Source organism: Mixophyes fleayi, chromosome 10, assembly GCF_038048845.1.
Source record: "Mixophyes fleayi isolate aMixFle1 chromosome 10, aMixFle1.hap1, whole genome shotgun sequence".
Lineage (NCBI taxonomy): Eukaryota > Metazoa > Chordata > Amphibia > Anura > Limnodynastidae > Mixophyes > Mixophyes fleayi.
Genome location: NC_134411.1, coordinates 37,197,333 through 37,215,671, shown reverse-complemented (window position 1 = coordinate 37,215,671; position 18,339 = coordinate 37,197,333). Strand labels below are relative to the sequence as shown.

General features: G+C 41.9%; 1 protein-coding gene across 7 annotated transcripts in view; it reads left to right on the top strand.

The window, feature by feature from the left end:
- Positions 1-18,339, top strand: part of NAV2 (neuron navigator 2) — a 157,509-nt gene that overhangs the window by 35,116 nt on the left and 104,054 nt on the right. Inside the window, exon 1 of one of the 7 annotated variants that reach the window (XM_075188436.1) lies at positions 15,833-15,899. The exons of the other annotated variants lie outside the window; for them this stretch is intronic. The gene's annotated coding sequence lies outside the window, so the exon portion shown is untranslated. Of the gene's footprint in view, positions 1-15,832; positions 15,900-18,339 lie in introns of those variants that run through there. 7 annotated transcript variants of the gene reach the window in all.

Below are 18,339 nucleotides of genomic sequence, written 5' to 3'. Positions count from 1 at the left end.
AGTCCAAAGTAGGTCACACCGGAGTGAATTAGCCCCAAAATGTTGTGATCATTTAGAGTAGAGATATGTTGTCTCTACTAGATAAAGCCCCAATCATTTCTGGTGAAAGCTGATATGGTCACTGAGGCCCTATACATTCAGAGGGGTGTCGCTGGTGGGAGGATTCGCTTTGGACCTATTTAGCAAGAATGGTAATAACAGGAGAAAATGTATGAAGTAAATGCTTTATTTTTGGCGTTTTATATTTTAATCGCTTTTAAATATTTTTAACGTTTGAAAAAAAAAAAAAAATTGTTGTTTTTTTTTTAAATAAGTGTCTAGATTTTATTGACAACTTGTGTTCATAACAGATTTCTTTTTTATCTCTGAAACAAGTGGGGATTAGCGGAATCCGAGCCCACCCGAACAGTGCGGATCCGAACGGGATCCGAGCACTGTTCGGATATTTCCGGTGGGCAAAAAAATTGAAAACGAGGCTCTGTCGTCCAAGTCCCGCGTCGAATCTCGCGAGGGGTGGGAGGGAGGGCCCAGAACAATTCCATCTTGTACCTCTTTTTTTGGCATTATGTGCTCAAGCTACCTCGGTGCAACCTTTTGGCCTAAAAACAATATTGTGAGGTGTTCAGAATAGACTGGAAATTAGTGGAAATGATTGTTATTGAATGTTATTGAGGTTAATAATAGCGTAGAAGTGAAAAAAAAAAACACAATACTGGTTTTTAGCACTTTTTATGTTTTTTTCAAAATAAATCCGAATCCAAAACCTTAAATCCGAACCAAAACCTTTCGTCAGGTGTTTTGCGAAACAAATCCGAACCCAAAACCTCAAGCAAATCCGAATCCAAAACACGAGACACCAAAAGTGGCCGGTGCACATCCCTAATTACTTGTATTTGTCAGTGGTCGGATACACAGTCCTGTGGCACCATTACCTGTATTTGTCAGCGGTTAGATACCCAGCCCTGTGGGTATTTTAAAGGCTAAATAAAGCACAAAGAGTTACTTACCAGCAGTGGGTGGATCTGGCGATTGGACCTGTCCCCCGGCGCCTCTAATGGTCCGAGCAGAAGATTCTTCTTCTTGCTCTGACAGGTTTTCTTCAGGGTTGTCAAAGCCCCTCCCACAGGAACTTTTAATTCACATGGATGGGAAATTTCATAACCTGCACCAGGCTCTCAGGGGGGTCTTCTGATTGGTCACAGGGGGAGCGGCATAATTGCCACATCCTGGTCACAGGGGGAGCGGCATAATTGCCACATCCAACACAACTTTTTATTTTATTTTAGTTCACATAGTTCCACCCAGAATTAACTCTCTAGTTTTGGGCCTGTATACTGTATACTGTATACTGCTGAATGTCTTGTCATGTGTGGTAACACTTTACATCTGGTATTCATTTAACCAGGTCCTTAGTCCAGGGACAGTCATTGTTCCATTTCCCGTTCTTTATAGCAGGCAGACAGTACTGGGATTTGCAAGTAAAGTTTGGTATAAATGTTTTATAATATATTCTGACTGGTAAACTTTAATGATATCCCGGATCAGCACTCTCTCCCCGCTCTGTACATTAGATGGATGGCCGGAGACAGGAGCAGCGATCGCATTAAACTGGAAAGGAATTAAGGATTCCGTCTTATCACTGTACACAGGATATCTGCTGTGATTTACACACGGCTTCACCCCTCTATTTAATATGTGACTGTAATACCCTTATCTCACAGTCCCTTCTGGGCTAATGTGGAGTGTGCTGCTAACACAACATGTATATTTAGACCTTACAGATTGTCGGGAATAGATTTCCAGGCTCTTAGCTGCATATGGAGAAGCCACTCGCTCATATTAGAGATTTGCATCCATGGAGTGTTAAGTAAAGATCCCTCCAGACGGCTCGGGGGAAATCGGACCTATAGAATGAGTACAATGGACGGGATTTATACCCTCTGACGGTTTTTACATGAGTACTGAGGATTTGCATTAGGCAACTACTCTGCAAACAAACTTTTAGTGACAAATGGAGTAATTAGAACCTGGGATGACGTATTGTACTCAAATTACATACATTACAACACCGTTTAGTGAATGGAAACAATACTGTTGCCCTAATGACATAATCTTTAACCTTAATGAGGAATAGATACAAGATAAATAAAAGCATCAATCACAAATAAAAGTTATTTTCCCCTTTAAGTAGCAAGGTAATTTACTTTTTAAGCATGGATATGGTCATCATTTTCTTAGCTGCTGTCCTGCAAATAATTATCTCCTTTTCAAAATCTCTCTGGAGGGCAGGTGCCAGTCACACACACACACACAGAGGCTCACAGCTCTTAGCATGTCATATTACCTGTGTTACCTGACTGGCATGCCTCTAGTGATCAAGACCCACAAGCGTGGCTTTACCAGGTATTTCCTTTTAAACTATGCACTTCTCTTATTGTTTTATATTCATATAAATACACCTTCAGGTATGGCCAGAATTCACAGTATGCCGAGATGTCTCTTCCTGTGAGATGCTGGAGAACGACACAGTTACAAAATGTATCTCCACTTAAGCAACAAATGCAAAGTCTGCAAATCAGATTATTATATTACCAGCACAGGAGAATGTGCATCGGGCTGAATTAATGTGATTTATACGGTGAAGTAACAGGGCGCATAAGGACAGAGCTGGAAACGACAATTCATAAGACTTATGGGAACTTACTGTGGAACTACAAGTCCCAGCAGCCTCTTGTAATTGTAGAGGTGTAGTTTCACAATGAAACAGGGCGTGCTTGCACTGGTAGTTCTACTGAGGCTACATAGCATACCCCTAGCATAGGGAATACACATCATCATCATCAACATTTATTTATATAGCGCCAGCAAATTCCATAGCGCTTTACAATTGGGAACAAACATTATTACAACAATACTGGGTAATAAATACAGACATAAAGATAAGAGGGCCCTGCTCGCAAGCTTACAATCTATGGGACAATGAGAGTTTGAAACACAAGGGCATGTGCTACATCATATTGCACACTGGACCAGCTAGAACGCAAAGGTAAAAGTATTGAGTGGGCTGTGTGTACCAATGTTGGTCAGAGGGTTGTTGTTTTGTGTTAGCTGTGTAGAGGGGGGTAATAGGGTAACCTAGGGAGATTGAGATTTTGATAGAGGAATATTATAAGCTTGTCTGAAGAGGTGGGTTTTCAGAGAATGCTTGAAGGTTTGAAGACTAGAGGAAAGTCTTACTGTGCGAGTGAGGGAATTCCACAAAGTGGGTGCAGCCCGAAAAAAGTCCTGTAACCGGGAATGGGAGGATGTGATGAGAGTGGATGAGAGACGTAGATCTTGTGCAGAATGGAGGTGTCGAGTCGGGAGATATTTTGAGACAAGTGAGGAGATGTATGTCGGTGCACCCCTAGCGTAGGGAATACACATTATACAGACTTGTACTCAAAAATATAAATTCAGACTTCACAGCTCTTGGTCTTATCGGAATAAATATTCTTTACCTACATTTAATCCAAGGTCACTAAATTTACAGTGAATACATCATACTTTTTTCTCTCAAATCAGAATTTTAAACAAAAAATATTTTTACAGTCGTCGTAGGCCGATAAGATGTGGGGAAAGATATTCCTATAAGATTTCTCACAACTGTAATGTAAAGTACTAATAGTCCTGCACTAGCAGATATAGCGATTGTAACTCCACCGTTCACCAGATTTCAAGAAGTGAAAAAATACTTTGCCTAATCTGTTCCTGTGGAAACAGAAACATGTGTCTTCTATATTAAAGTCTCCCAGACACAAATTGTTATTCCACCTCTGCACCAATGAATGTATAATATGAGAATAGTGTTGGTATATTCTGCTGGGTTGGGTACAAGGGGAATGAACATTTAAGGTACCACTAAACTTATTATATATAAACCGTGCAGATACCATACACCTTCCCCCCCAACTGTCATAATTTAGACGCTACGTCCCAGATTTGAGGGCTCTCCCGCCATCCCGTTCGGGGAAGCTTTGTCCCGCAGGTCTGAGCACTGGCAGGTACGTCCTGTTCATTGAATGGGTGTCTAGCGTACCAGTGGCAGTGAACTGGTTTAATAGGCCACACCCATATCATTATGTGATCACGCCCCTTGTCCGGATAACTGGTACTTCCAAGTCGGGAGGGAGGCAGATACATTGTTTGGTGTTACCCTGATGTTACACCACATCTCTGTTAAAATTTAAAGTATTAGCCCCTTCCATTAAATACATTTGAAGCTCCTCCCACAACTTTAAGACTGTCCTAAAGCGATCTGTTATGGGTTAAAAAAGTGTCTGCAGTCATTTAAGCTGCTGTGACATCACTCTGTGTAGGAATTCTCCAATCTACAGAGTCTATTTTTACAGAGAAGTCTTCAAACCTGTCAGTCACTCTCTGTCTGCTTAGCTAGAGAGACTGCTCCCTACTAATATGCAACCCCCATCAATGAAGTGACAGAGAGCACGGTGGACTAGTTAGATATAAACAGGTCAGATATGTCATATACATGTGTGGGTGTGTTTTGAATGCTTGGGACTTTTCAGCATTTCATTTGGAGCACCATGCTCAAAAAGTCTAAAAACCCCCCTGTCTTAACCTACGCATGTCCTGACACTCCCCTATTCAATAAGCTAGTTAGCAGTGCTCCTCATAGTAATTATAACACTTGGTGAACCTGTTTGTGTAGTTGATAATATCACCAAAAGGCAGCAATATTTATTTATATTACTCCCGCATTTTGAAACTTTATGGATCAAAGGTTTCCAAATCAGAGATCCCATAATCTGTATTTTACACAGCCCTTAATAAGAAGATTACAATGTAACTTTGGTCTTTGTAAATCTCACCACTAAGGGATATAAGGGCATTAAACTGCGTATTATCTGCTAAAACAAATGAAGACCACAGAATCTCATAGTTTACATGCAAGTCCTCCTATTTTGTCAGCAATACATAAATTGGAATAGAGACCAAAGCATTTTTTTCCCCGACTACGGAACTGAAAGCTTTTTTTTTTTTCCAACGTATTCCGCTTACTTCTCTGTTTTTAGACTAATCTGTTTAAAATCCCTCACAAGTCAGAGAGTGACTGCCGGGAATTTCATTGGTACAGGATTATGTACTTAAAAATACTCGGGGCACATTTTTTTTTTATGTGCTCAAACACTTGTGTTCTCAGCTACACGTAGGAGGCCTAGCTAAGGGTCTGCAGTCTACGGCCAGCTGTTCTTTGTACAATGTAAGGTGGTTAATTAAATTGCATCTGACAGTGGTCCAGCCAGTTCTATTGTTATGTGGTGTGCACCTATTAAGTTAGGCTTAAATGGCCTTGAGATACCCATTGAAAGGCAGCGCTGCTTTGTTTGGTTATTTTTCTTGGCCAGAGGAAGGATGATAATGTATCAGCTATTTTTTTATTTGAACAAATATTCCTTATAAAATGCCTATTTCATCTAACAATTTCTTTAAATGGGTTATCCACCTTCAGATGACTTTAATGTATTGGGTTGTACATACCCTCCCACGGCTTTTACTACATACGTTGCGTCCTGTGTTTTTCAGACATTTTGTTTGAAAAAGCGCAGATCTGCTGTAGTCTGCATTAGATATAGTTTTATAGTTTGCCGTGGAAATGAAAATGACAACTGTGTCTATATGATATAAAGACATTACTAATTTTGTGAATCACCGGTAAGTCTAGTTAGAAGGACCGACTGCTAAAATTAAATAAACATGTTGGGGTAGATTTTGGAGGTGTTGCCCATCGTAACCAATCAGATTGTAGCTATCATTCTCTAGAATAAAACTGGTCGCTGATCCTACAATACCAAACATTCCTCATGATTGATGAACTATCGATGCTTGGAAGGTCCAAATTGGACTATCACGCATCTCACCAGGTTAGTTCCGTGTTGCTCATTGTGTGCTTTGGTTTCCCTCGGTTACCGCTATCCGCTGTTCAGCCTGGCGTTCCTCTATCATCGGACGCCATCTTGCCCAGTGGGCTACCCCGGTAACCTCCAAAACCTCTGCTCCGCAGTGATTGGATCATCTGCAGCCAGTTCCCTTTATAAGGGCCCTCCTCCCTTTAATGGGTGTCAGATCATCAGGTCTCTCTACCTGATAGGAAGCATCCCCTCTGACTCCTGTTGTTCCTGACATCATGGATGGTGCAGCTTATTGCTACTCAGAATTCCTGTGCAGCTCATTGCTTCTCAGCAACACCTGTACAGCTCACCACTTCTCAGCATTACCTGTGCAGCTCACTGATTCTCAGCATTACCTGTGCTGCTCACTGATTCTCAGCATTACCTGTGCTGCTCACTGATTCTCAGCATTACCTGTGCTGCTCACTGATTCTCAGCATTACCTGTGCTGCTCACTGATTCTCAGCATTACCTGTGCTGCTCACTGATTCTCAGCATTACCTGTGCTGCTCACTGATTCTCAGCATTACATGTGCTGCTCACTGATTCTCAGCATTACCTGTGCTGCTCACTGATTCTCAGCATTACCTGTGCTGCTCACTGATTCTCAGCATTACCTGTGCTGCTCACTGATTCTCAGCATTACATGTGCTGCTCACTGATTCTCAGCATTACCTGTGCTGCTCACTGATTCTCAGCATTACCTGTGCTGCTCACTGATTCTCAGCATTACCTGTGCAGCTCACTGATTCTCAGCATTACATGTGCTGCTCACTGATTCTCAGCATTACCTGTGCTGCTCACTGATTCTCAGCATTACCTGTGCTGCTCACTGATTCTCAGCATTACCTGTGCTGCTCACTGATTCTCAGCATTACCTGTGCTGCTCACTGATTCTCAGAATTACTTGTGCAGCTCATCGCTTCACCACCTTATTGGCTCAGCTTATCTCGCAGTCAAGACCTGTGGCCTCACTGCAGAGCATCGCTCATCATCTGTCCTGTTCCAGCGTTATACACCTGTGTGGACCTCAGTGCTCCAGCTCTCTGCAGCTCATCGCTTCACTACAACTTCTATTCTGCCTAACAGCGACTTGGTGGTTCTGCGCATTATCTGCTCTGCGCCCCCTAGAGAACCGCGACTTGCGGTCGGGAGCAGCTAAGACCATATTTCCTTACGGGGATCCCTGGTGAATACATCTCCTCCGTTAGACTCCACACCTCTCTGGGGGTAAGCTGTCACTCTAGCAGAGATCAAGACTATTCCCATTATCTGGCTTTCGTGAGATGGACAGATCTTGTTGTTTTTAATTGTTGGGTCTGTGTGATCATGATTCGTAATTCTGTGTGATCCAATCAGATATTTATTGGAACAGGGAGTTGTTTTGGACCTACACATCTGTAGATTTCTGTCCGTAGACCAGGCCGTGCTTAGATGGTGTACACACTAAGGGGAGAGACTGTCAGCTGTAGGGAGACAACCTTCCTTCTATCGCTCAGTAGAAGAAACCCAACATCTGGTTCTAAATGGATTCTCTTGTTTGTCTTTAGAAGCCCTTTAATAAATGGGTGACCAACGTGAGAATTGAATCGCTCTGAACCTCACTGGCCCCAAAGGTCTCTAATCTTGCACTCTAAATACTTTGAAGGTTTTGGGTGCAGTTACAAGCTCTCTCCAGTGCTGCAAATTGGTGAAGGGCAGGCTGGGCCCCAGGTCGGTAACATAGTCAGTTACCTAGGGCTGGGTCACAGGGCCATCTGCATTTTTTTGTTCCTAATAGGCTGCTGAGTTGAGCCTTGCCCCCTGGGTTAAATTTGCCAGCCCTCCCCTGGTGAGGGTCCCAGAGAGGTGCTAGTGTTTGCCAAGTCCCAAGCGTTGAATGCACTTTAATTGTTTTACTACACATAGTATTGAGGCCTTTCTGGAAGTCCTTATAGTAGGTACAGGAAGGGGAACTGAATGCATATTGATAGTTTTATTGCTGTCTGGTTTTCAGTAAATCAGAGATAAGAGACAGGTGAAGGTTCCTTCGCTACCATCATAAAGGTTAATATGTAATTTCATCTAAGAAGTTCTCAAGATACTTTATAAATCCATAGTAATGAAAGCTGATTATATTGGAGCTGGGAGAGACTTTGTAGTCAGCCGGAAGCTGAGGATTTCATTCTGTATTCTATTGTTAATAATAAACTGATTTATCTGAAAATCGATTCATGGAAATTCCCGGAAGAGGGTCCGGCGTTATATAGCATCGGCTGTGCGGGGCTGGTTCTTGTGGGTGGGGGATCTGGTTTCCCCCAGGAAGGCTTCTTAGGGCGCAACGATTGAAGGGCGTTGATGGACGGGTGATTTAGAACTCTGAGTTTTATTAAAATGAAACTTGGCTGCTGTGTAGGGAAATCATCCTTCACCAATCCCCTAGTTTATGTCCTTTCTTTCACGTCTCATGCACAATTTTTATGTGTGTCTATATAAACATTGCCGACACCACAGTCCCATCGCAGGCTTTGTTTGGCTATGGATGTGTTCAGTGCTATTGCAATAAATGTACACTATACAGTGCTGCCTCTGTATAACACTCCAGGACTGCTCTTATAACGAGGGTGGAGATATAACGAGGTGGCAAATTATGGAATTAATACACTTTACAATTAACATGTTGTATCGCACTTTCTTTTTGCAACTTAATAACATATTAATCTCCATTTCTACAACACACGTCGCTCAGCTTGACGCCACAAAACATGTCTGGCCCAAAGAGGGACAATATTTAGAGGGATAAGTATATTTTGGGCCACAAGAGAGGAAAGATTGTCTTCTGCATGTTCCTTAAGGTTCTCTGAAGATGGGTGGACATAACGGTGCTAGTCGACGCATCTGATATGGCAACACACATCAGTGTTATTAAACAATTTTCAGATTTTTGCCTTGTCAAGTATCATCTGTCATCGCAACAATGACAGATGACCTTTTTTTTTTTACAATTTACTGTAAAAGTCATGTCGGGACAGCGTGTCCGATGGGAGTCTGTCCCAGCGATGACTATTTACTAATGAAGTCTCCGTGTTCCGCAGATGTCTCTCCTGCGAGTGAATGGGGCGCTAGCCATGGGGGTCAAGCTTGGAAAAGGTGGCGCTTGATAAATCTGCCCAGACTGCAGTCCCCTTTGAGTATTATGGGGGCTGCTGGTCATGCAGTACTTTGTCTAATGCAGGAAATAACTTTATCCTGTGTTAGGCTTTTCTTAAATTACCATTTTTCTTAAAAATGCCTAAACCATGCGGATAAAGCCGTTTCCGCATGGTTTAGGGCTTGCTAAATATGCCATAAATTGGACACGATCGGACCATTCAGCGCCCAGTGATTGGATGACTTAAGACTTCGCTGAAGTCTGTGCTGTCGGATGTTGGCTACTCACACATTCCGAATCGTCATTTGGGTCATTGTTGGTGCTACGAGTGGGATTATCGGAGTTGATATCGCAGTGTGGGCCCCCAGCTTTATTCTGTGCTGCTGATAAACCAGCATAGACCATTTCCTCAGCTCTTCGTTCACATGTTGTATCCACCTGACCCTGAAAAACCTTTCCATAGTGAAAAATCCCCCATTTCCTGCGCGGCACGCTTCTGTATGACTGCACATTGATATGAAAGGGTTTTGTGCTTCTAATGTAAAATACATCTTGATACAAGCAAGTTTAGACATGAATTTGTGTTAATCCTCCCACAGAGTCATAAGAGTGGCGCAGCCTTAATATTTCCCTTTGAAGTGGCGCGAGATCCAGATTAGTGGAAGGATCACTTGTAATCCTGCCGGACCTGGGTGCTCAGCGCTGAAAGGGTTACCAGCGATCTCCTAGTGCTTCCTGCTCGGGTCTTCCTGACAGCCCAGCCCTGCAGTCCTTCTGCCCTGTTTGTCTGATTAGAATCTTTAGTGTCAGGCATTGGCCTTTGAAATAATCCGCCTTTGATCAGTGATATGTCACTAAACACTGCTCATTTTAACTACCCCAGGCCACTTCTCAACCAGCTACCAGAAATAAATAAAGCAGCCAGTTCCAGGATCATTACAGGGGATTTTCAAAGTGGCCTCTTAGGATGTTTGTTCAAGAGTTCACCTTATAGTAACTTCCTCTTTCAAGAGGGGAAGTTATCTGACCATATCTGTGTTGGGTAAGTCCTTGGACCTCTGCATGACCTGTGACCTCTTGTGCCACGCTCTGTGACTGGATAACAGGACGTATACCAGGCGCTGTCACTTTCGCTATGCCAGGTGTTTTCTGCAGCGATTCTTTTATGATTAATATGTTACGTTCCCCTGGAACGCTGCCATAATCAGTGCCTGGTATACTCTTTTTTATTTTTTTACCGAGCGATGTGGAATGGCACAGGAGACCTCCGGGCTCATGGTATGAAAGGTCAGCGGATGCCTAGGATAGGTCGTATACTCTGCATTGTGGCCGGCTATACTACTGGCAGGCCACAGTCATCACCATCATTTATTTATATAGCGCCACTAATTCCGCAGCATTGTACAGAGAAGTCATTCATATCAGTCCCTGCCCCATTGGAGCTGACAATCTAAATCCCACAGACACACAGACCGAGAGAGACTAAGGGCAATTTAATAGCAGCCAATTAACCTACCAGTATGTTTTTGGAGTGTGGGAGGAAACCCACGCAAACACGGGGAGAACATACAAACTCCACACAGATAAGGCCATGGTCGGGAATCATGACCCCAGTGCTGTGAGGCAGAAGTGCTAACCACTGAGCCACCGTACTGCACAGTACATTGTAAAGTTCTACAACTAGACGTTAGGGGGGACTTAAAGGGATATTGCACCTACAGTAATTTTTAGCTTCCAGGCAGAGGTATGTTTTACTGACTTGGATCCTACTTGCCTACTCTCTCGGAACATGATCATCATCATCTTAATTTATTTATATAGCGCCACTTGTGCAGCGCTGTACATCATTGGACTCCTGAATTTCGGGGAGTCCTGAACTCACTGAAGACTAGGTCACACTCCTAGATCCCTCTTCACTTCCTTCTGAAGTGGGAGTGTCCTTATTGAAGCATTTCACAATGTGCGTCATCGCACAGCGGTGGAAAGGATTCGATAATGTGAATTCACGTTATCACATCCCCCGCAATGGCCACTTGGACCTTTTCAAGGTCAAATAAGTAGGCAACTGTACTGTGCCTTGGATAAGACGCAACCTGAGTTCGTCTAACCTCTTTATAATGTAAGCATTCTATTCTCTAGATTAATGAGTTGTCCGACCTCAAGTTGTCCTCTTTACAATGTGGTGTCCAAACTGTTAACACCTATCCAAGATGTGGTCTAACTAGTGACTTATACAGGGGTTATCCTATGTTTGCATCACGTGCATTTTTACCTATTTTTATGCATCCCAGTTTATTCACAACGTAAAAAATGTTTTCTGTATCTAATGCTTTTTCAAAGCGTCCGTGGAAATTAAAATTCAATTCGCAAGTCACCGAATTTTGCCCCTGTTAAAACCTACATGTTTCACTTCGGCAATTTTCCCTGGTCGCTTTCACCTTGATACATACTGTTCAAATCAGATTTAGATATAGCTATCGGTACAGACAGTCTGTACTAAGCATCGCAGCTGTTCAACAGATGGCAAATCAGCCGCTTATTAAATTATGTTTAACAGGTCTCAAAATGGAATCACTTAATTGTTGTCAAGAATCCCAGGCAGTTTCTCTTAATGCGCAGTGGCAGATTTATGCCGATGTTGGTATAATTGTTAAAAGAGTTTATTACAATAGATCAATAATGTAATGTAGAAGTGCTGCCACCTACTGACACTTTGTAGTGAAATCATTGAAATGTAAAAAAAACTTAAAGGCTAATGGCTTTATGGCTAATTTGTTTGTATTCTGAAATCACCCTGTGGGTTTCCACCTTTTAGATTATTTTAATTTATCGGCTTGTCCTCCTAAAACATTTGTAAAATATGGTGTATTTTCTTCTGTGTTTTCCACCACCATCTGTCTATCATCTGTACAGTGTAGGTTATTTTGGCTACAACACAGATAGAAATATTGTAACACTGGGCAATGAAAATAAGCAACTTTGCTTAATTTAAAGGCATGACTGAAAAACACGGAAGGAATTTAGAATGGCAAAGCAGCGCATTTAGTAAGAGTTGCAAAAGGGCGCATGCAAGCCAGTGGATTAAAGTTATTTGAAGGTGGAAAAACCTTTATGGGGTTCCAGCTTTTCACAATAGTTGTTTATTCATTTTACATGTCTTCACACAACTTACTCCAGGGCTTTGGTATCCTATTAGTCTCCAGCTGTTGTAGAACTACAATTCCTAGCATGCTTAAACCAGTGGCAGAGCTTAGACTACCTGCTGGTCTCCTCTGGGAAACCTGGACAGCATCTTATACTGGGATTTGTAGTTCCACAATAGCTGCAGACTGACGTGCGTTCTTATAGTACATTATCTAGTTCATCCCATTGAAAAACAAAGAGATGTACAAAAGCTGCAGATGTAAAATGAAATAATCCAGAACTGCCAAAAGAACAGAACCCCTCGTGGCCAAACCTAGGGGAAAAAAACTTTTTGTTGATGTGTATATTGAGAACAGGAAAGAGGGAGGGGGAGGAGAAGGTTAGGTGGACGGCTGGTAGGCTTTAGGGAAAGGTTGGTTTTGAGTGTTCGTTTGAAGGACCTCAGATTAGGGGACAGACGGATGGAGCAAGGTCGTTCTTGTAGAGGGGGGCAGCACGGAGGAGAAGTCTTGAATTCTGGCGTCGGATGAGGTGGTCAGAGGGGAGGAGAGGCAACGGTCATTTTCTGAGCGCAGGAAACAAGCGAGTGTGTGAATGGAGAGGAGGTTGGAGATATAAGGGGCAGTGGAGTGGGAGAGAGCCTTGTAGATGAGGGTGAGGAGTTTAAAGAGATTCTGTTCCTACAGACAGAAGGGAGCCAGTGAAAGGCGACGCAGAGGAGGAGCGTCGTGGAAGAAAGAGTCGCGCAGCCGCATTAAGAATAGAGCAAAGGAGGGTGAGATGAGAGTGGGGGAGCCCGGTGAGGAGAAGGTTGCAGTAATCAAGACGGGAAATAGTGAGTGCATGGATAATAGTGTTGGCGGCATCCTGAGAAAGGAAGGGCCGGATGTGAGCGATATTCAGTAGTTGGAAGCAACGGGATTGGGCAAGGGATTGAATGTGGGGAGCAAAAGAGAGTGAGGAGTCGAGGGTGACACCCAGGCAGCAGAGTTGGGTCCAGGAGAGATGGTGGTGTTATTGACAGTGATGGAGAGATCAATATGGGGTGAAGATTTAGGAGGAAAAATAATGAGTTCAGTTTTAGCGATGTTGATTACGCAACAGGATCAAGAAAACCAGCGGAGTAGCATAATCCCGCAGCCACTTTCTGGACCTAGGCAGTGCGATTTCCTGCAAGATACGCTGTGCAAACTGGCGCGTTCCCACAATGCATCAGCCCGTGTATGTATAAAAAAAACACAGAAAATAGAAGCTGTTCTGTTTTAAATATTGTACTTGCAAACAGGTGTAAAAAGAGAAGTAGCAGCTTTACTGCATGTTTGTATATATATAGTGGTATGTTCATGATATATTATATTGGATTAAATTGCCACCCAATTTCATTTTTTGTTTTGTTTTTTTCACATTGCGTATGTGTGTATGTATATGTATATATATATATATATATATATATATATATATATATATATATATATATATATATATATATATATATATATATATATATACATCTGTGTGTATAATAATTTGGGACAGGTAGATGCCCTGGAGAAGGTTTAGGTAACACTCAGTAAACTTGGCACACAATACAACTGGGAGGGCCGCTGCCCACTAGATCTAATCCGAGAGACCCTGAAGTGTGAGGGAATCTGATTTCTCAGAGCACATGGCTAAAATTACCCCCTGTGCAGCCTGACGCACTGGAACACATTAGTATTTCAGTGCGGGGCCCCTGGAAGGCGAGAGGTGGTCTGTGTTCCTCCTGGTCACACATTATGCCGGCAAGCTTGAGGTTTTGGGTCCCTGAACGAAATGGAAGTAAAACTTCCTTCAACCATTATAAAAGAGTAAGATCTGTGCTTGTGATGTGTGAATCTATATGATATAATAAGGATATAATAATTGTGCTGTTGGTGTTTTTAAAGCAATAGTACATTGTCATCTAGCTGGATACTTTGGAATATTTCATGCTGTAATAACTGTCATAAATTATATTTATTATAATGTAAAATAAAGATTGAACTGTTTATTTAGTTTTTCATTATTGTATTGTTTTGTATCTGTATAGAAAACTAAAATAACGTTTGTTTTGGCTCAGCTGTTGGTGTTTAATGTAACTCTCCAGCCTACTGCTTGCCGGACACGCTGAGACTTGCAGTCCCACCACATCTAGAGCTTGTGTAACAGTGATGTCAAGCTGCACGTGGACAGGGGTCTGTTTAATGAGTACAAATACACAGAGTAACAAAGGAATGATTTGTATATTTTAGCAAATATCACTTTTAATCCACTAAATAGATTTTGGACTTTTCACTGGAAGAATAATTGAAATGTGAAAGTAACGGAAAACAGTTCTCTCCGGCGATCTGTTGACCTGTTGTGATCTACAGAAGCTACAGCAAGAGAGATTCCTGGAAGTAGATCCCAATCTTTTATTGTTCTTACCTGGAGCATCCGTAAGCTTTTATCCCAGTACTATCTAGCCCAGTGTTGGCTAACCTGTGACACTCCAGGTGTTGTGAAACTACAGGTCCCAGAATGCTTTGCCAATATATAGCAGCTTATTGCTGGAAGGGTATGCTGGGACTTGTAGTTTCACAACACCTGGAGTGTCACAGGTTAGCCAACACTGATCTAGGCCATTAACATCTGTAATAGTGATTATAACTTCATGTCAATCACAATATTATCACGTTTGTTAGTCACAGAAAAATGATTTAAATAATTGTACTTTTCTCCTTTTTAAGGGCAGTTTAAGAGCACCAGTCATTATTCCAGCTGCATTATATAGAATAATTACTAGTAACCGGTCTGAGTTATTATAATGTCTTGTATTACAGATAGGTCAGTTCATAGTAAGCTCTCTTTCTGTCTGTCTGTCTGTCTGTCTGTGTGTGTGTGTGTGTGTGTGTTAGGGAATTTAGACTGTAAGCTCCAATGGGGCAGGGACTGATGTGAGTGAGTTCTCTGTACATCGCTACGGAATCAGTGGCGCTATATAAATAGATGATGATGATGATGAGTGTGTGGACACTCTTCTCTTACTCCTTCCCCCTGTACGTTGTGTAATTATAAAGCCATGTTGTTATGGCATCGGGTGCACAATATGATTAGTCAAACAGGATCTTTATTAATGTGATTTCTTGGAAGTGACCGAGGATCCATGACCTTTTCTATTCCACAACATGCGTTGAACTGGTCATTCATATTCATGGATGCAATTGTTGTGACAGCCCCCTGTCAGCTGAGAATAGAGGAGCAGGCTGCAAGCTCTGTTACCCCCCTGATAACTAATGACTGTACCCTAGTCATCAGAGCCTGAGTCACCGTGGTCTGTAGCCATGAGTATGGCCTGGGGAATGTGTTTTCAATGGAACAGGCAGGATCCTTGTTACAGTAACGTGACACCTTGTAATTGGGGGGGAAACAGTCATCGTGCAGTGACCAGGCTGCGTGTCCTTGATAAACCAGCCTGGGGTTATTATCCTTTGCGAGCTTGTCACTCCCTGCCTATTGGCACCACCGCACAATATGACATCACACTTCAAAAATATACCCACGCTTCTTAAGGCTACAGATCCCTCGCAGGGGTGAAACAATGAGGAGAGCGCCTGATTACAGCACGCCATGAAGCTGTGTGTAGCAGAACAATCCATCCTAGTGGTCTGTAGAAGGTAACTAATGTGAATCATCTTATTGCTCAGTTCTCCCAGCAGGTGCTGTGTTGTGTGATCCAGGGATGATGCACGTAGCTAGACTGTCCCTTTAATCTTACATTATATTGTACTCGATACATCAGGGTCCTGTACTGTAGTGATTCCTGTCCGTCAGGGCCATCTTAACAACATTATGGGCCCCCGGGCAAAGCAGTGCACCAGGGCCCCTATATATATATATATATTATATATATATATAGATATGTAGAGATACAGATATAGATATATAGAGATAGAGATAGAGATAGATAGATGTACTTGCTCAGTGACCCTTGAAGGTTTTTTTTGCAGGTTTTTTCTTTTACAGAATTATTTATTCTAATTAAGAGCCCTGCCTATGGGGCCCCCTTGCCCATGGGGCCCCCGGGCACCTGCCCATCGTGCCCAATGGAAAAGATGGCCCTGCTGTCCGTCACAGTGTGGTATAGTCTGCAGCTCTTTCTGCTGCTTAGGAAGCTTGTAGTGACTTCAAAGATCTGTGTCACTATCAGTTTATTATATATTTTATGCGACACTGTACAATTATTAGATGTGTACAGTTATTACAGACAACAGTGGATGGTCCAGATTTATGCTGTAACTATACACCCATGGGCCAACTACTCAGAGTAAATAATGTAACATAATAGGATCTACTGAGGGTGGCCAAGAATTAGGGTCTGGTTCCTCCAGTTGAACGATCCTGACATAAAATTGAAACAGGGTAAAGAAGTATGTAGGGGAATTTAGACTGTAAGCTCCAATGGGACAGAGACTGATGTGAATGAGTTCTCTGTACAGCGCTGCGGAATTAGTGGCGCTATATAAATAGATGATGATGATGAAGGACCTGTCCAGTAGGATCACAATCTTTGTTTTGTAATATTTACAGTTTGTGGGGTATATTTATCAAAGGGCGGCGAAAAGAGGTTTCCTGTTGGAGCAAATGATCAAGTATCGCGTCGGTATTTAAATAATTTTTTTAGTGCATGGCTTTGACAATGAATAGGGTTATTGCCCTTACCCCAGATAATAAATCTTATTTTCTTGGGTTAGATATATTAGTTTTTATATCATGTATTTATTATAGTTACTGCTATATTTTTATATATATAAAAGTTTTTTGTTTTTTTTGTTTTGATAATGTTTTGCTTTTCCATTAGCGGTGGAATGGGAATCTCTGGGTGCGGTACCTGCGTGTGCTCGTTTCCGCTGGTTCAAGCTCAGTGCAAAGCGCAGAAGCCAGCCCTATACCATGTATACCATGTATTAAAGCGCTACGGAATATGTTGGCGCTATATATATAAATAAATGATGATGATGTATGACTGTCACTAGGTTAATGAGAGTACAGCCTATAAATTCACCAATGATATGACTGAGGCACTAATGGTAATGAACTTATTGGGGTGGATTTCTCAGACCTTCTAGAAGGAAAAAGAGGAGGTGTTACCCACAGCAACCAATCAGATTCTAGTTCTTTTCTAAACTGTACTAGATATATGACAGCTAGAATCTGATTGGTTGCTATGGGCGACACATCTACTTTTCCTTTTCAGAAAGTTTGATAATTCTACCCATTTGCAGTATAATTAATACAATGGCTGCCCCGTCTACGTTTAGATGAATTCTACAAATGACTAGACCTAGATTTTTACATTTTAAGATCTAACCCGTTGCCTAAGAGACATCATATAAGATATTGGGAAGTTTTCATTTACAGGGTCCTTCCAGTGATTTTTTTCTTGTGTAGTAATCTACAACTGCTTCGGTCAGTGACATCTTTGATTTGTAGATAATGGGTTTCATTACATTGCAACAACTTACATTCCTAAATCATTTTACTGTTGAATGTTTAACAAGTTTGGACAGCAAACAGCATTTTGTCAATATGCAGAACATGCTTTGTGTATGGTGCCTTGTGACAGTCCTGTCTGCTTCCCAGTTATATAAACCTCTGTTGTTATCGCTCTAAGGTCGTTGTGTATTTCTGTTTAGTGTGTGGATATTTGTACAGCTGGTTAATGGGAGGAAATGATAGAAAGATCCTTTTAAGGATGTTCTTTTGTTTATCTATAGAATCTGTTTGCCCCCATGAGTTTTTATTGGACGTACAGTTAATAACAATGCAGAATTCAACCACTGCGTAGTTGACTCTTTAAAGTAAAAGAAAACCTATTATTATAAACTTAACCTTGGACCAGGTTTAAATAAAAGGTTAGGAATCGCTTGCCTTAAGTTGCACCACCTATAAGGTGCCATAGAATAGGCTCTTGATTTTTTTCGGCACTTTGCTGCTACAGTTTTCATATATGTGGTGCATATTGTTACTGTCACAGACTAAGCAGCCTGTGACAGTAAGGGATGCTGCACAATTTAAATATAGCATGCTTTTTGGGAATACACCTGTGTCTGCTCA